The sequence below is a fragment of the Pelophylax lessonae genome (genome assembly GCF_965119305.1).
Source record: "Pelophylax lessonae genome assembly, chromosome: 10".
Classification (NCBI taxonomy): domain Eukaryota; kingdom Metazoa; phylum Chordata; class Amphibia; order Anura; family Ranidae; genus Pelophylax; species Pelophylax lessonae.
The window spans coordinates 128,062,808-128,082,769 of record NC_138777.1 but is presented as its reverse complement, the minus strand read 5'-3'; the positions used below and the strand labels follow the sequence as shown (position 1 = coordinate 128,082,769).

The window sequence follows — 19,962 nt, the reverse complement described above, 5'->3', positions numbered from 1 at the left end:
TTTTTTTTTTCAATAAAAGCTTTATTGAATCGCAATAATAAACATGTACAGTATTAACAATGGCAGTATGACATATTGGTATAACTGTACAACATGTACATAAGTTACAACATCATGTAATGTTGAATCAAATGTTAGTGCAACAACATAGAACATGTAAGTCAGCTCCTGAGGTATAATGGGGGTATCTAAACTGGATACCCTCTCTTAGATGAGACAGGACCAAAGACATATGCCTGTCTCAAAGAAGGCCACTAGAGGGCGGGGAAGGAAGCGAAGATAGGAATTAAAGAAGACGAGTAAAAGGAAAGAGAAGGAGAAGGAAAAGTAAAGGGAAGGGAGTGGGAGGTAATGGAGTACTATTGATAAGTGGTACTTGATCAAGTAGCTCATTGTAGAAGCGTATACTAAAGGTCCAGGTGGAATGTGAGGGTTGATTGTGAGATTGCTAATCTTCAGTCATTTTTTTAAAATCCGAAGAAAGAGTAAATATCAACCATGGTCTCCACATGTCATGGAAGGGTCCGCTATTTTCTTTTTTGATGGCTAGAGTTTCCTCCATTTCATATGTGGAAGTAACCTTGTCTACCCAATTCTTAGTCGAGGGGACGGATTTGGAATTCCAGTATAAAGGTATAAGAGATTTGGCCGCGTTGAGTAGATGTCTCGTTAGAGACTTTTTATATGACCTATATGAGAGTTTATTGATGTGTAATAAACAGCTTGCCGCATTAAATTCTAAGGTAGAACCAGTGATATGTTTGATCAGGAGCACAACTTTGTTCCAAAAGGTTTTGATCATGTCACAGTTCCACCAAATATGTAGAAATGTGCCTGTGTGAGCTAGACATCTCCAACACCTTCCGGAGTACTGTGGGGACCACGTCTTCATTTTCGCTGGTGTTATGTACCATTGCGTGCGGATTTTAAATGACGTTTCTTGAGTTTTTGTGCTCAGGGAGCATTTGTGAGTAAATACACAGGCCTTCTCCCATTCCCTCTCAGAAATTTTGCATGATAACTCGAGTTCCCATAATTTCTTATATTTGTCGTCAAAATTCGGCGACGGGGCTATAAGCCACTGATAGGTCATCGATGTCGTTTTCGATATTGGGGACTGTCTCTCACATATCCTCTCAAAAGCAGTTAGTTGTCTAGCCCACAAAGTTTTCTTTTTGTTATTTTGAACAAAGCTGTGCAGCTGGATATAATTCCACTGGTTCAATGAGATGTTTTGGGGTTTTAGGTTGTTTAGTTCGTGAAGAGATAGAATTTTTTGATCAAGAATGCAATGTTTAATGAGCAAAGGATGGTCAGCTGAGCACTTTATATTAAGACCCGGAACAAAGTGGGTTGTGGGAAACCGGAGTCACAGGGCTCGGGTTGGTGGATAAGTTATATGATTTCGCTATCTTGTGATAGATGGTAAGGGTGGTGTTGATTAAGGGGTGGTGTTTAACTTCAGAAGGGAAGTTGTGAGGGTCTGTCCAAAGCAGGAACTGGGTCAGATACCGGGAGCAGTGCCTCTCCATGGCCACCCAGTCCTTTTGAGTTGAATGGCAGTGCCAGTCGATCGCTCTGGTGAGGTGGGTGGCTTGGTAATATTTATAATAATCCGGGACCCCTATGCCTCCATTGATCTTGGGTAATTGCATATATTTTAGTTGTATCCTAGGTCTTTTGTTGGCCCATATGAATTTCCTTTGAATAGTCGTTAGTTTCCTGAAAAAGGAGGGAGGTATTGTGATGGGTAAAGCGTGAAATAAATAAAGTAGTCTAGGCAAGATGACCATCTTTAAGATGGCTGCTCTGCCGAACCACGAGAAATGTTTAACATCCCATTTACTCAAGTCATTAGTGATGTTTTTCAGGATTGGGATAAAATTGGCCTCATAGAGGGCATCTAGAGTTGGGGTAAGTTTGATTCCTAAGTATTTAAGTGAGGTTGAATCCCATTTGTAGGGGCAATTAGATTTAGTTAATTGTTTTACTTTATCGGGGAGTGAGATGTCCATGGCCTCCGATTTGGAATGGTTGATTTTAAAGTTTGATATGTATCTGAAGGTGCGGAAGTGTAAGTTCAGTTTTGGAATGGAGATATGTGGTTGTGATATATAGAAGAGGAGATCGTCCGCATAAGCAGAAACTTTGAATTCTCTTTCTTTAATGCCGAAGCCATGCACATCTGTGTCCCCGTTAATATGTCTAATTAATGGTTCTAACGCCAATATAAAGAGGATGGGTGACAAAGGACAGCCTTGTCTAGTTCCATTCTTTAGATGGATAGGGGCAGAAAGGATGTTGTTCACCTTAACTTTGGCTGTGGGATTAGAGTAGAGGGATCTTATCCAATATATCATACTACTTTTCAGTCCTATATGTTCACAAATCATCAACATGTAGTCCCAGGCCACTCTATCGAAAGCCTTTTCGGCGTCGGTTGAGATTAACAGACCTTCAATTCCTAATTTGTGGGCTCCGTGTATTAAGTTCAGGGATCTGATAGTATTATCCCTAGCCTCACGGCCTGGCATGAAGCCTACTTGTTCAGGGCCTATAACTTGTTGCAATAGCGGTCTTAACCTATTTGCTAAGATTTTTGCTAACAGCTTCACATCTAGATTAAGTAGGGAAATCGGTCTATAGCTGGCGCAGGTAGTCAGATCTTTATCTGCTTTCGGAATCACTGTGATGTGAGCAGTAAGAAAATCTTGAGATGGTTTATGCTGTTTGGTTAGTATGTTTAGTGCGTTTGTTAGGGGGTCTGTTAAAGAGGTTTCAAACATCTTGTAATATTGGGACGTTAGTCCATCTGGACCAGGACTCTTCCCATTTTTAAGATCTAGAATTGCCAATTTGGTTTCTTCTGGGGAAATTTCCTTTTCTAATGCCTCCACATCTCCATCTGAAATCTGAGGAAGGCCACTGTCAATGATGTATTGTTTCATAATTGAATGTCTGGAGCCTATGAGGTCGCTGGGTCTATTCTGAGGGGGCAAGTTGTAAAGCTTCTCATAGAAAGATCGAAAGGATTCCGCTATCTTTCTCGGGTCATGTGTTAGTTTATTAGATTTGTCTTTTAATGACATAATGTGTGTAGAGGCTTGCGCGTCCTTTAATGCCCTTGCTAGGTACTTGCTTCCCTTATCCCCAAATTCGTAGTATATTGCCTTTTTAAAAAAAAGTGATCTTTTTATTTTGTTGTTTAGGATTTCGGACAAGGATTTCCTAAGAGATAATAGTTCTTGGTGGTGTTCTTTGGTTAATGACTTTTTATGTTGAGCCTCAAGAGTCGAAATTTTTGTGATCAAATCTTGGACCTGTTGCTCCTTCTCTCTCTTTCTCCTGGCCCCGTATTTAATGAATTCACCTCTCACCACACATTTGTGGGCCTCCCACAGGGTCATGGGGGAGATATCAGAGGATTTGTTTTCATTGAAATAATTTGTGATTGTAGTTTGAATTTCACTTTGTATTTTAGCGTCTATTAAGAGAGAGGGGTTTAGCCTCCAATTAAATACTGGTTTGCAATGCATGGTTGAGGAGAGAGAGAGTGATATCGGAGCGTGGTCAGATGAAGAGATGATCCCGATGTTAGCGTCCGTAAGGTTGGGAAGCTCCCTCTGAGTAATGAACAGATGGTCTATTCTCGTGTATCTATTGTGCGGTGCCGAGTAGAAAGTGAAATCCCTGTCGACTGGGTGTAACGATCTCCAGGTATCCACCAGGTTCAGTGATCTTAGTGCATGTTTGATTTTTTTCAGTGATTGGTATTTAATACACGAATGACCTGTAGATGTGTCCTGAAGGGGATTTAGGGGGACATTGAAGTCTCCCCCTAAAATAATACATCCCCTGGCAAAGCTTTTTAATTCATCAATAATTCTTGAGCAAAAGGACACATGTGCCTTATTTGGGAAATATACATTTGCTAGCGTGGTTGGACGTCCGAATAATGTACCAGAGAGGAACAGAAACCTGCCTTCTGGGTCTGAGTGTTGATTTTCAACTACAAAGGGTGCAGATTTGTGTAATAAAATAGCGACTCCTTTAGTCTTAGTGATGGTACTAGAAGCCTCATATATTTTAGTGTAGTTTTTGTCAGTCAGGGTAGGGATCTTGGGTCCCTTGAAATGTGTCTCTTGTAAAAACACAATTTGAGCTTTTGATTTTTGTAGTTCATATAGCAATTTCCTCCGCTTTTCTGGGATATTAAGGCCGTTCACATTATGGGAAATTATCAGGGGGTTCTTCCCCAGCTGTGAATAAGCCATGGTTAGTCAGGGCACAAAGTGGTATTGGACACGGACAATGAGGGGAGGGGGAAAAGGGTGGTAGAGAAAAGGCAGAGAGAAGAAAGAAGAGAAGGAGGAAGGAAGAATAGACAAGTAAGTAGTATCACCGACACAAGGATCAACAGACCGTGAAGGTGAGAATCAGGATTAGGTACAAATCAAAGAATTATTTAACTTTGAATGAATTATGAACAATATTCCCTACTGGGGGGTGAGTGGAAGGAGTACAGCCCGGTCTGTCCGGTGAGAAGCCGCAAAAATTTGAACAAATTACGGACATCACGCCGGTCTGAAGCCGGACAACTCCCCATCCATTATTAAACAAACAAGAAAAAAAGAAAAGACTTAACGTAAGCCTAGATTCAATATATAACAATAGGCAATGAATAAAAGGACTGCAAGATATGATATATTTGGTGAATAACCAATGTATCCCTAGGTTCGGCGGTAGCGCCCAGGGACACACAAAAAAAAAAAAAAAAAAAAATTTCTCCCTCAAAGGTTGAAGAAAATTAAAAAGGTACTGTCAAGTAGATTATGACTCCTTGAACTGTTAGCATGTTTATCACGTAACAATTGCTGTGATATGGGTCTAAGAACTTTTCAACATTTTTGGAGAAAATGGAGGCAAACGCCACCCCGAGAATTAGGGGACCCCCGCCTCCACATCCCCAAGAGCAGGATAATATTAACTACTAAGTCACATAAACCACTACATTGGATGAATCAGACCTTTCCAGCATTGAGAAAGAGGGAGAAAGGACGGATAGAGTTTTTGATCTCCATTGTTCCGCGTGGATGCTATAAGAAGTTAGTTACAGTACCTTGGAGTAGACCCAGGGATATAACCCGGTAGGTATTTCAATAACGGTCCTCAGTGAAAGTCCCAGTGTAGTTGTCTCTTTTTGCTGCAACCCAAACTATCTCGGGGGTAGGGAGATAGAAAGACAAAAAAAGAAAGGGAAAACAAACCCGTTATGGGGCGAGGTTAATTAAATCAAGTATCGACAACATGAGATCTGTCATTGCGAAAGAACATGGGTAGGCATGTCATTCTAAAGACTCAGTATATCCAAGACTCCTGAGATTGAAATCAACTACACAATGTCGGCATCTTGTGGTGAACTAAAGTATTGCAAGCCGTAAAATGAAGAGAATTCCATTAATGAGAAGTGGTGATATCTTGTAAGATATTATAGTAAATTCCTCATAAAGGCAAATCCCTGTGCGTAGGAACCTTCCACAATAGTCAGTCAATCAGGGCTTGCATGTGAGTATTCCTATTATTCATAGGTAAAGTGGAAACTAGGCATCATTGAGCCGGTGAGACTCTTGATTCTGTGTTTATTTCCACCTACAAGAAGTGGTAACCTGTATGTTGACAACTCCCTGTGGACATAGGAGAACAGTACATCTACCCATTATCTCTGTGGGTCTAGCACCATCTACTGGACAAATGTTCAAACATCAACCTATTAAAAAAAAAAAACTTGAAAGCAATTGAGCAGAACCAAAAAACAAATAAAAAGAAAAGGGAAGAGACTTGCAGTCCTTTTCAACTTGAGTGAGCGGGATCAAGTGTGATCTTTGGATCTGGGGGTTTTAGGAGGTGAGGAGAAGACGTTGTGAGGATCTCTGCCTTTAAATTTCTTTCCTCCATTTTTAGTTGCAGGTGACCTCATTGATGTTGAACATGAGGCTTCGTGGGTGTCACTCATGGATGTAGGCAACATGAATTCTGCATACCATTCTGGCAATGAGATTGGCTCCAAATTTAGGTTAGCGCAGAATGTGGGGAGATCGTCTGGTGTGCGAAGAAAAAATTGTTTCCCTTGATATGATGCCTGGACCGCAAAGGGGAATTTCCACCTGTAGGTGATATTTCTCTCCTTTAATGCTTCCAACACAGGTCTGACAGCCCTTCTATTTTTCAGTGTGATGGGGGAGAGATCTTGGTATAATTGAATAGGCGTTTCATTGAACAGGATCTGTTCATTTTGCCTTGCCTTATAGAGGATTTCTTCTTTAACCGGGTGGTTTGAGAGGCAGCATATAATGTCTCTCGGAGGGTTGGGATCTGGAGCTTTGGGTCTGATCGCACGGTGGGCTCTGTCGAACTCAATCGGGGACTCTGGGGGTCTCTCCAGAAGATTATTAAAAATGGAGGTCAACACTGGTCTGATATTTTCACCGCTGACCGTTTCAGGTATCCCCCTAATCCTGATGTTATTACGTCGTCCCCGATTGTCCAAATCCTCTAGTTGATGATTCATGGCAATAAGATGTTCAGAGTGCGAGGTGGCTACAGTCTCCAGTCGTTTAATAGCCTTATCTCTGCCTTTTCCTGCTCTCTCCCCCACCGCAATTTGTTCAGTGATCCTCAGTATGTCTGCCTTCAGGTCAGTTATAGCTGCAGCAAATGAATTTTTTATGTCTGCAGTTATGTCTGCGGCAATCACAGTCATGTCTTTAAATGTGAGTTGTCTGTCAGAATGTGGAGAATCTCCAACCGTATCCTCCGATGCGGTGATTGAGTCTGCATCATATTCTTCTTCTTCCTCCTGTGTTGGTCGTCTCGCCATGTTGGAACCTGCTTTGTTCCTCCTCACGGGAGCCTGGGTTTTGAAAATATCGGCGATTCCCTTGCTGCTAACAACTTTTCCAGAGCGTTGTATTTTCCCCTGGGATCCTGTCTTAAGTATCCTGCCCATTGTATGCTGTCTTACATTAGAAATGTGGCTACATGGAGGATGGGGGGTTGTCCTGTGACCGGCTCTTTCTTTTTAGTCGGCCATCTCCGCTGCGCACAGACTCTTTTTTTTTTTTTTAATTACTTTGAGTGCTAGGTGGGCGGGTAGGTGAGCCCCGGTTTTACACAATGTCCGCTACATGCAAATAATGCCAAGTTTCTTGGGTTTCCAGGGAGAGGGTAGCGGGTGTGTGGGATTACAGCCAGCTACACCAGTATGTCTTCAGGGGCAAGTACTGGATTTGTTTAGTGGTGTGCTGCTTACTGAGTGTCTCTGTCCCCTTCTGCAGCCAAGATGGCGGACTGCTATGCTGTGGGGGTTACAATTTTTGTTGAGGCCTTTCTGTGAGAAGCTGGTGGGGATGGGTAGGCAAGTGGGGCACCTCAGGGAGGAAGGATGGCCTCTGTACACACCAAAACCCGGAAGTCGCGGCCTACTCCAGGAAAGGCCGCGGCTCCGGAGCCCAACTAGGCCGCCGAAAAACCGGACCTTCAATCCGGCGTATCCCCTCACAAAAATGTCCGGTATCAGTACCTGGAGTGCCGATGGGTCCCCCCGAGGCGTTTGCAGCCCTCCTCAGATGCGGCCTTACCCGGATCCCGTATCGCGACCGCGGGCGCCGCTTTTAGGCGAGTCCGCGGCTTTAGAGCACGACTAGGCCGCAACCCCAAAAGTCACTCCCGGAATCAAAATGGGCCTACTGATGTGTTCCTTAGGCTCCTGTGTGGAGGATTATGTCGTTAATGTCTCTCTCGGGGTGATGAGAGAGGAGGATTAGGCCGGATTAGTTCTGCAAAGAAGGAGCCTCTCCACAAGACGTCCGTCCCGGTCCGCTTCCGACCACGCCCCCCTCTACTTTTCTTATTTGCCTCCTTGTATTGTTGGAAAGCCGATAATGTGCCCTCTGATTTATATTTCTTGAAGGCCATTTTTTTCCCCCTAATACGTTTTTTAACATTATGGTTTAGCCAGCCAGGTTTGGCTTTGTCTCTTCTAAATTTATTTCCCATAGGAATGCACTGCGAGATGCATTTGTTTAATATGTTCCTAAAGCATTCCCATTTTTCCTCTGTGGTCAGTGTTCCTAGGGTTTGGTCCCAGTTTACCCTTGCCATCACTGAGAACAATTTGGGAAAGTTTGCCCTTCTGAAGTTTAGGGTTCTTATGTTCCCCTCTTACCTTGTTATATTGTTATTTACGTTAAATGTGATCATCCTGTGATCGCTAGAGCCCAGGTTGTCCTGGACTCCTACCTCCGAGATTAGGTCTGGGTCATTAGTGATCAATAGATCCAGCACTGCATTATCTCTAGTAGGAGAATCCACCAACTGAGACCTGCAGTTGTCCTGTAAGGTTTCCATGAAGAGACGGGACATCTGTGAGTGTGTAGTCCCCTCTTCCCAATTAGTGTCGGGATACTTGAAGTCTTTGGTAGATATCTTGAGAAGAGTAAGTTCAAGCTTGAGGCTGAACCTTTTGACGGCAAAAGTAGGTGCCCTTTATCAGAAAACTAAGTATGCATGCAGTGAAAATGGGGGGTAAAAAGATGTCCTTACCTAAGATGGGGTAAATGCATCTTCTAGCAGTGTCCACATGTAACAAATAGAGTAAAGGCTTGGCAAACTGCCCTCTAACCAATCCTAGATGAAGGTATTACTCTGGTTCAAGGAGGCAGGATGAGCAGACCCTGGACCAGCATTAGGATTAGGTGAAGGATGCACAGCAGGCTGCAGTGAAGTTGGCAGTAAACCACCAATGGCAATTAGTATGGATTTCTCTGTGCCTTTGTTTGCTGAAGAAGGGTGTTTTGCTGGGTATCCAGCACTACTGGCCATTTAAAAGCTGTGTCACTGTGTCTCTATCCAGGTGCACCAATGGTCAGAATGACAGCACCTGAGCAGTCTCTTAGATGTCCCTAGGCCAAGAGAGGGATCCACCAGTTTCAGTTGACTTTTTAGACTCCCCAGAATCCTCTGTTGCTCTAGCTCCCATAGGAAATTAGTTCTCTGGGCTGCCTTATTTCACAGTAATTATTAACTGAAACATTATATTTTGCCAGAGCCTCTCTAAATTTAAATGATGAAATATAACTTCTCAATGACAATTTTTTTTTTTTATTAAAAAGATCCTGAGAATCTGCTGAGAGCCTGAAAGTTTGTTTGAGCTTCAGAACATTGGGTTGTATTTATAGGTAAACAGACAACCCCTGGACAGAAGAAACTCATTTTAACTGAAACTATCTTATGTCTATTAGGCCTTGTGCACAGCAAAAAGTGTGTTATATGGAGAAAAACACAGAGAATATTACTTTCTATTTACGAAACTAGTAGAGAACAAAGCTAAACCTGTCTATTCAGCTGCTTGTCATTGCTTCCAAGAAAAGTACACAAGAGACAACAGAATGCAAAATAGAGATTTTTCAGGCAATGCAGGAAAATTAAACTGTCTATGTTTCAATATTATTAGAACAACATAATTTAAACTTCATGGATTCTACTACAAATAACAACTTTAAAGGAGAAGTATAGCCAAATCTATTTTGACTATGGTTCTCCTATGGATCACAAGAGTGCAGTTCGTTTTGGACTTCTGTGATATGTCACTCAGCTGGTCCAGACTCAGGAAAGACCCCGACTTTAAAGTTAGGATCCACCCAGATGACTGTAACGGCAGCTGACTCTGCCTCTCAGTGAGCTGCTAAAAGCCTTAAGCCAGCCACTCTTGGCCCCTCCACAGCCCAGCACTCCAGTGAATCCCAATAAGCGTATTTTGATTGGTTTGCGCAAAAGTTATCGCGTCTACAAACTAGGGGAAGGATTTATGCCATTTTTATTTATTTTTTTTTGTACTAGTAATGGCGACAATAAGCGATTTTTAGCAAGACTGCGACATTGCAGTGGACAGATCTGACCCCTAACTGATATTTTTGACACTATTGGGGGGACCAGTGATACCAGAGGGTTTCGGGTTCCTGGAGAACTGGGCCAACTTCTCAGTCGACCACCGGCTCTTTGGTAGGGATGGATTGCACCTAAATGGGGAGGGTGCAGCCGTACTGGGTGAGAGGATGACCATAAAGTTAAAGGGGCTTTTAAACTAGGTGATGGGGGAGAGGGTACAGATGTAGAATTAGCCAGTGGAAAGCAAGATTCAGAGGGCACAAATGGGGACATTAGCGGTAGGGTGCTCAGAGCTCCTAAACCCAGGGTGGGTATACCAATGCCAGAAGCTTGGCCAACAAGATGGGAGAGCTGGAGCTGCTGATGTTTGAAGAGGACTAAGATTTTGTGGGGATAACAGAGACTTGGTTCGACAGTTCTCATGACTGGATGGCGACCATTCAGGGGTATTCCCTTTATCACAGAGATAGAGAAGGTAAAAAAGGGGGAGGGGTATGTCTGTATATTAAGAACAGTGTACAGGTAAATATGAGGGATGATATTAATAATGGAGCTATGGACGAGGTAGAATCCCTATGGGTAGAACTTCAAAGGGAAGGCACTGTGGGCAAGGTAATATTGGGCGTATGCTATAGGCCCCCCAACCAGAGGGAGGAGGGGGAGGCGGAGCTCCTTTTACAGATAGGATTGGCAGCAAGGATGGGAAATGTCATCATAATGGTGGACTTTAATTATCCAGATATAGACTGGGCAGAAGGAACCGCACATTCAGCCAAGGCTCGGCAGTTCCTAAATGTTTTGCAGGACAATTTCATGGGTCAGATGGTGAATGCACCGACAAGAAACAATGCGGTACTTGACCTACTGATTACCAACAATACAGACCTGCTCACGGATATAGAAATACGGGGCAACTTAGGAAACAGTGACCATAGGTCAATTAGTTTCAGTATTAATCATAGTAATAGGAAACATAAACTCCAACATAAAAATGCATATTAATGCTGAAGAAAAGGCCTTCAAAAAATACAAGGCTGAGGGGTCATTGGCAGCATTCAAGCATTGCAAAGAGTGTAATAAGAAATGTAAAGATAAAATCAAGGCGGCTAAAATAGAACATGAGAGACATATAGCGGAAGAGAGTAAAAAGAACCCCAAAAATTATTTAAGTATATAAACAGTAAGAAAGCGAGGCCAGAATACATTGGCCCCATAAAAGACGACAAGGGAGATTTGGCCACAGAGGACAGGGAAAAGGCGGTAGTGTTAAATAATTTCTTCTCTTCAGTCTTCACAGTTTGTAAGGCCAAACTAAACAACACACCTCAGGAAGTACCGCCATGGCTAACAGAAGATAGACTTAGAACAAAACTAGAGAAACTTAACATAAATAAATCACCGGGACCGGATGGCTTATTTTGGTGATTGCCAGACCATTATTCTTGATCTTTAAGGATAGTTTACAGACGGGTATGGTGCCAGCTGATTGGAAAAAAGCCAACGTGGTACCAATATTTAAAAAAGGGCCGAGATATATCCCGGGTAACTATAGGCCGGTCAGCCTATCATCAGTAGTCTGCAAGATTTTGGAGGGGATGTTAAGGGACCACATACAAGACTTTAGTAATGAAAATGGTATTATTAGAAGTAATCAGCATGGATTCATGAAAAATCGTTCTTGCCAAACCAATCTATTAACCTTCTATGATGAAGTGAGCTGTCACCTAGATAAAGGTAAGCCTGTGGATGTGGTGTATCTGGACTTTGCAAAGGCCTTCGACACCGTTCCCAACCAACGCTTACTGTACAAACTAAGGGTGGTAGGTATGGACCATAAGGTGAGTACCTGGATAGAGAACTGGCTTCAGGGGAGAGTGCAAAGGGTGGTGGTTAATGGGGAGTACTCGGATTGGGCGGGTGTGGAAAGTGGGGTCCCCCAGGATTCTGTCCTGGGGCCAATCCCGTTTAATTTATTTATAAATGATCTAGAGGAGGGGATATCTAGTACAATCTCAGTATTTGCAGATGATACTAAACTAAGCATGCCAATATCTTCTATGCAGGATGTGGAAACCTTACAAGCGGACCTGAACAAAATAATGGGGTGGGTTACTACATGGCAGATGAGGTTTAATGTTGAAAAATGTTAAGTAATGCACTTGGGTGCCAGAAACCAGAAAGCAAGCACGGCCTCTGGGGATGCGCTCTTGCTGCCCGCAAGCGCTCTCCACACCGTGCATGGACAATACCAGACAGCGTCACGCAGCGCTCACTGCGCATGCGCGACTGCCTTTATAGGCCGGGGAACACTCTGAGCCTGCCAGTCTCTCTCTTACCGAGGGAGAAGGCGGACCCAGAGCCCTCATGCTGTGACCTTGCTAATTTCCACATCAAAATGTAAGTTTTACTTGGAGGAGAGCTTTCTTAGATCTCTCCTACCAAGTTTTCTAAGGACCACTCTGGGGAAACTTTTCTGGAAATGAGTCCAAATTACTTTTATGGTTAAATGCACACATACTCTAATAAAATTACCTACTCTTGGCAACCTTACCATATTTTTACCAGATCTCAGAACCAATCTTGTGGAAGCTTTTGATATATATCTAATCCTAATTTGGATCCCTGGACCAGAATTTTCTGCCCAGCAAGTAATTACTATTACCTTACTCACTAGTCAACCATTGGTTCCCTTTGCTTGTATACTCAGTCAATTACTTATCTAACCCTCACAGCATATTGTTCCTGTAGCTCCTGGAGAAACTCTGGGAAGGCTCAACCTTAGGAAGTGGACATATATCTAAAATGTATGTACTCACATATTGTGCGCTCTTGCCTTACAATTACGGTTCTCTTCAAATTGCCATTACTTGATACCATATATCTCTTTGATTATTTTAGAATCGGTGACAGATCCTTGATAAAGGCCGTAGTTGGCCGAAACATGTCAGATTAACCGATTGGTTACCTCCTCTGCGTCTATTCCGGTCTTCTGACATGAGAATCAGCAGAGCAGGATCACCAAAATCAACTCAAGTCACATTTTGTCACTTGTTATCACACTTGAACTTTTCCTCTTTCACTGGCACAATGGGCCTTTACCCATTTTCACTATGAATGTTTGTATTTATATTCATACTTTGTAAATAAATTTTACCTACTATACTACCTTCGATATCCCCTTTACTCCTGCCCTTAAAATCCCACCTTGACTTGAGGCACCACAAATACCACTCACTAGGGGGGAACCTCTGGGTAAGTCTAGGATGGAAAAGGACCTGGGGGTACTGGTAGACAACAGGCTTGGCAGTGGCATGCAATGCCAAGCCGCTGCAAGCAAAGTCAACAGAATACTGGGATGTATAAAAAAGGGGATTCACTCCAGAAATAAAGAGATTATTCTCCCTCTCTACAAGACTTTGGTCCGGCCACATCTGGAGTATGCTGTCCAGTTCTGGGCACCGGTCCTCAGGAAGGATGTGCTGGAACTCGAAAGAGTCCAGAGAAGGGCAACAAAAATAATTAGGGGAATAGAGGACATCAGCTATGAGGAAAGACTACAAGCACTGAACTTATTCTCTCTGGAGAAGAGACAATTGAGGGGAGATATGATATCAATGTACAAATACTGTACTGGCGACCCTAGCATAAGGAACAAACTATTCAGAGAAAGGGAATACTATAAGACACGTGGCCACTCACTAAAACTAGAGGAAAGGCGGTTTAACCTTAAAATACGTAAGGGGTTCTTCACTGTCAGAGCAGTAAGGGTGTGGAATTCTCTTCCGCAAACAGTTGTATCAGCAGGGAGCATCGATAGTTTCAAAAAACTATTAGATGGGCACCTTAAAGACCACAACATACAGGGGTATTCAATGTACGGTTAACAGCAAACACACACACACATCATAGGTTGAACTGGATGGACTGATGTCTTTTTTCAACCTCACTAACTATGTAACTATGTATTACTACAGTAATCAGTGCTAAAAATATGCATTGTTACTGTAATAAGGACACTGGCAGGGAAGGGGTTAACCCAGGGGCGATCAAAGGGTTAAGTGTGAGCCTAGGTGGTGTTTTATGACTGTGGGGGGGATGGGCTTGTAACTGTGGGGGGGGGGGGTGGTCTTGTAATATCAACACAGAGACCTGTGTTCCTAAATAGCAGGAACACAGGGGCTCTGTGTTGATACCATAGAGAACAACAGTCTGCTGTGTTTACAACAGTAGACTGCTGTTCTCTCTTCACAAAGAGTGATCGCGGGTGCCTGCTATGGAGTGGGTGTGGGATACAAGTACAGTGATTCGCGGAACCTTGCTGACCTGACGCCGGTGGCTGGTTGGCAAGTGGCTAATGATGCTTAAAAGGTAAACAATAAAAATGAAAAATTACTTTAAATATAGTGCCTTGGGGGTCCCTTTAGACTGCCTGTAAAGTGGTGTATCTGTACCGTGTATAGAACCTGCTGCAGCAAAAATGACATTTATCAAATAAACAAAATTACATTTTCCCTGCAAGCTTTCTTTATTTTGTAAACAGTGGCTGGGGAAGCCTGTCTGTAAGATGAGGCCACAATTTAGTGCAATCGGAACAAGATTAGATATTTTTATTCAATAAATTCTGGTGTCTGTTTCACAGACTATGGATAAGAGTAACAGGTGGGGAAAAATTAGGCTTTGGATGTTGGTGGTGCCTTCACACCATAACCTTTCTAGAGGTAATCTTGATGAAAGCAAAACTTGGCATCTGTAACGCCGAGTGCTCCGGGTCCCGTGGCTTCCCCGGAGCACTCGAGGCGTCCCGCGGGCTGCAGGGCTCCGGTCATCGTCCCCGGCCGTGAGCGCTGCTCCCCCGCATCCTCAGTGACTCACCCGCCGGGTCCCGTCAGCTCTGCCTCCCGGCGCACGCCGGGTTCCTTCATGTCCTCCTCCCGGTGCGCGCGGCCCCGCTCCCTAGGGCGCGCGCGCGCCGCTGCATTGAAATTTAAAGGGCCAGTGCACCACTAATTGGTGCCTGGTCCAATCAGTCCAAAACATATAAAAACCCACTTCCCCTTCCTGTCCTTGCCGGATCTTGTTGCCTTTTGTGCCTTGAGAAAGCGTTTGGTGTATTTTCCCTGCCTGTGTATCTGACCTTCTGCCATTGCCCCTGACTACGAACCGTTGCCGCCTGCCTTGACCTTCTGCTTCGTCTGACCTTGCCTTTGCCTTGTCCTTCTGTACTGCGCCTGAATCAGCTGTCTGTGAGGTTGAGCCGTTACCGGAGGATTCGACCTGGTTGCTACCGCCGCAGCAAGTCCATTCCGCCTTGCGGCGGGCTCTGGTGAAAACCGGTAGTAACTTGGAACCGGTCCTCTAGTACGGTCCACGCCAATCCCTCACTGACACTGAGGATCCACCTCCAATGCAGTCACCTGCCGCCAGTCCGGACCCTGACAGCATCGCTATAAAAAAAAATCGAAATGATATGCACCTGTCAAACAGGTGCGAAAAAATTGGTCCTGGGGAATTAATTGTGCCCATAAAATCCATACAAATTTTTTTTTTTTCCAGATAAAAATAACACCCACAAAGCTAGGCAGCCTAGACAGTCTTGCAGAGATTCCACATCTCAAAAACACTTAATCGGCGACACCAGCACCAGGGGCTTGATAGCAGCAGGCCAATCCAGGAATGATTGATTTTGATAAATGTCAGTCTGTGGACACACACGCTCTTTTATCTGTCACAAAACCTCCAACCGCACTTAATGCTCATTCAGAAAGCACGCTGGATGCAGGGCAGCCCAGCAGTTCAATTACATACTGGGCAAGTTCTAGCCAGTGGTCTATTCTTTTGACCCAGTAACCCAGAGGTTCATTGACTGGACAGCTCTCCATGTCTGTTTTCATCCCTAGATAATCTCCCACCATATGATGCAGACGCTGCCAATGGGATGTGGAAGCGGACAGGCTTGGGCACATCACCAAGGAGGCCCCCTTCTCCACCGCTCATCCTTTGATCAACAGAAACCTCAAAACTAGCTTTTCCATGAGACTGTACCCTACCAGAGTCTGGAAAGGCGTTACATAAACTCTTCTTTAAAGCAAAGTTCCACTCGTTTTGTGTTAAAAGTCAACAGCTACAAAAAGTGTAGCTGCTGACTGTTAATAAACACACTCACTTGTCCCACGATCCAGTGATGTGGCTGCCTTAATCCTCTCCCCTTGGCGGCGACATCTTCTTTCCCAGGTGTGAAATAATTTGTGTCTATTAATGATATTAATGGTTAATTATGCTCCCAGTGATAATGCCTGCACAGGCTATCCCATATTCTAAAAACAATTCCTGTCAGTGGATGTGTGCTGTTTGCTAAATTTCGATATGATCATGGAATCCAGACCATCTTTCCTAAGTCTATTTTACTTTGTGCAAGCTCTATCTCAACCCAAATTTTATCCTTATTAATTGTGAATCCAATCTGCTAATCATGAAATAATTACCGCTTGGTAATACTGTTTAAGGTTTGGCAATGCCAGCCCACCTGCTTTCTTCTCCTTAGCCAGCACAGCATATGAGATCCTAGGACGCCTATGTGCCCATATATACCTCAATATAATTGTTCTTAATTTCTTGAAGTATTTTTGAGGGAGGAAAATTGGGAGCATTTGAAATTTGTATAACACTTGAGGCATGATACTCATTTTGAATGCATTTATTCTACCTATCCAAGAAATTGACCTATGTTTGAGGGAATTTAGGTTTTCTTTGATTATATTAAGTAGGGGGATATAATTGGCATTATATAATCCCTTTGGTGATGTTGTTCATCTAATTCCAAGGTACTCTAGTTCTTCCTTATATCACACAAACGTGAACATAGGCTTGATTGCGAGTTGTTCTCTCAACGGCACTGTTATATTCAAAATCTCTGATTTACATGTATTAATTTTAAAATTTGATAAAAACCAATATCTTTTTACTTCCTCTAAAACATTTGGTAGTGTCAGCCTAGGGTTAGATATATAAAAAAAGAATGTCATCTGCATATGTAGCCACTTTATACTCCTTCTCCCCAATTCTAACGCCCTTGATAGCTTTCCCGGATTGCCATCAACAAGGACTCAAAGGTAAGTACAAACAGCAATGGCAAGAGGGGGCACCCCTGCCTGGTTCCATGTAATAATTCAAAAGATGGAGATAAGCTTCAATTTACACTGATTTTCCCTGTTGGCTGGTGGTATAATACCATAATAGACTGTATCATCCTATTCCTTATTCCTAGATGTCCTAAGGTTTCAAAAATGAATCCCCAGTCTACCCTGTCAAAGGCTTTCTCAGCATCTGTTGATAGCAGCAGAACTGGGTCCTTTCTCCGTTTGGCTTTGTGGATCAGGAATAGTGTCTTCTTAAGGCAATTATCTTGTCCCTCCCGTCCCACTACAAATCCCACCTGATCATTATTGATCCATTTGGGCATCACAGGTTTTAGTCTATCAGCTAGTATCCTCGCAAATATCTTTAAATCTACATTTAGCAGGAAAATCGGCCTATAGCTTGCAGGGGCCTTTGGATCTTTCCCCTCCTTTAGAATAAGGGCTAAATAGGCTAACAGTGACTCCCCCCACAGCTTTGTTTCCTCTCCTAGTGCGTTCCAGCATTTACACAGTCTTGGAAGTAGCAGTCTTTGAAACCTTCTATAGTACATAATCGTGTATCTGTCAGGGCCCAGACTTTTCCCTGCTTTTTTTTTATTGCCTTTATTACCTCCTTCTGTGTGACTGGGCATTCTAGTTGACCCAACTCCTCTTTAGGCACAGTCGGGAAGTCCAGGCTCTGGAGGTACTGCTGTATTTTAAAGTTTTTCTTTTTTCTCCCCATAAGATCTTCCGACTGGCTCACGTTATGTAATTTACTATAATATGTATGAAAAACCTTGGCTATCTCTGGGGATGGATGCGCCATTTCCCCTTTCTCGTCCCTTATTTTAGAACAAAGGATGCATTTTTATTTTCCCTTAGAGTTTTCGCTAGCCACTTCCCAGGCTTGTTACCCCACTGATATTTCTCCTTCATAACCATATGGAATGCACGTTTTGTTTCTTGTTCCATAAGGTCAGCTAACTCCTCCCTTCTCCTAATTGGTTTCTGCTTCTCTGGAATACCTTTAGGTCGAGACTGCTGTTCTAATTCTTGAATTTCTTTTAAAAGGAGGTTTAATCGTTCTCTTCTTTGTTTCTTCCTCTGCACTCCTATTTCCATCAGTATGCCTCTTATATAGGCTTTATGAGACTCCCACAAAGTAGCCATGGAGATCTCTGTTGTATCATTGATGGAAAAGAACTCCCCAAGCTCGGGTTCTATTCTTTCAATAACCCTAGGATCCTGGATGAGCGATTCATTCAGTTTCCAAGTGTAGTTTCTCTGTGTCGCCAACAAAACTTTTATCTGGGCTACTATGGGTGTGTGATCAGACAGAGTGATAGATTTAATAGTCATCTGCTTCAGGGATACCAGTAGTTGATGTTCTAATAGTATATATTTGATCTTAGAATAGGAACCATATACTGTTAAGTAATAAGTATAATCTCTAGACACTGGGTGTCTGATTCTCCATAAGTCAACTAACTGATTTTCTAAGAGTAGTTTCTTAATCTCATTCTGACTTTGTCTTGATAAATCTGTGAATCTAAGCACATATTTAAATCTCCTGCCATAAACAGTTTTCATTCTTTAAATTCAATTAACTTTTTCAATGTTTTTTCAGGAACTTATTTAGTTCTCTATTGGGAGAGTATATATTGGCAAATATGCATTTCATATTGAACAATCTTCCTTTAATGAATAAATACCGCCCTTCAGGATGCGCTAGCTGCTCCCCTATTGTGAATGTAGTGATACTGTCGAATCTGATGGCAACCCCTCTCGAACGATTTGAGGTTAGGTCACCATAGAACCAATTAGGATAGTATCGGGAGGGCAATCTACACTTAAAAGCATGTGAGAAATGTGTCTCTTGCAGAAATACTATGTTTGCCGCACATTTATGTAATTCTTTATTGATCTTGTATCTCTTGCTAGGGGTGTTCAAGCCTCAGACATTATAAGTCACCAAATTTACCAGAGCCATGTTCAGCTAGTGAACCAGCCATCCACCTGTTTCTTGTGTGGGAACCACAAAGGAAAAAATAAAGGAACCCCCCCCCAAGTGGTGGGGCACACTTCCGGGTCATGCCCGGCTATCGACTCTGGCCACACTCAACTTGGCTTCGCCATTTGTCCATACCTCTCCCTACACTTCTGTCCACCCAACACCACAGGTGTCAGACATTAATGCCCTCCCACCACCCACTCAGACATTCTCCACCGAATGACTATTAAGGAACTTGATAAACATTTGGGTGTTTTTATTTCTAGGTGACATTTTTTTTTTTTTTGTGAATGAGTAGGAATACTATTAATGCCCCCATATTCATTAACACAGGGTGGTTGGTATCCCAGGGCCCCCCTTATATAAATAGGCTTCAAGATTCTGATAAGCCACCCACCCGCAGACCCCACAAACACTGGGCGAGGGTTATGGGCATGAGGAACTTGTCCTCATCAACAAGGCACTCCCCAATGTTGAGGGTGTGCCATCACGCAGCCTGGGCTCATAGTACTCCCAAACTGAGCAGTGCTCACATGTCACTATGTGAGTGCAGCTTACTCTAGGAGAAAGGCTGCCACTAAGAAAGAAGAGGAAATACCTATAATGTTACCAAACTGGCAAGAAGAAAGCAGGAAAAAGGTTTTTTTGTGTTAAAAAAAAATATGTGTGCCTTTTAGTGATGGGGATTGTCACTCTATGACGTACTTTTGTTGAGTTTATGAAACACTGAAAATGCTTCAAGAATACTTGATAAATGCCAATGGAAGCATTGCTCTTCTAGTGTGAAGTGCTTAAAAAAGACGTGATGTTGAGAAAATGATCTACTTTGAGGCGTGTTTAGGTTGTGATGTGATAGCAGACATTTTTTGCAAGATGGATTCATATACT

The 19,962-nt window shown here is 43.0% G+C and overlaps 1 protein-coding gene across 2 annotated transcripts in view; it reads right to left on the bottom strand.

Moving 5' to 3' along the window:
- Positions 1-19,962, bottom strand: part of LTBP3 (latent transforming growth factor beta binding protein 3) — a 1,036,617-nt gene that overhangs the window by 374,909 nt on the left and 641,746 nt on the right. The gene's annotated exons all lie outside the window — the stretch shown is intronic.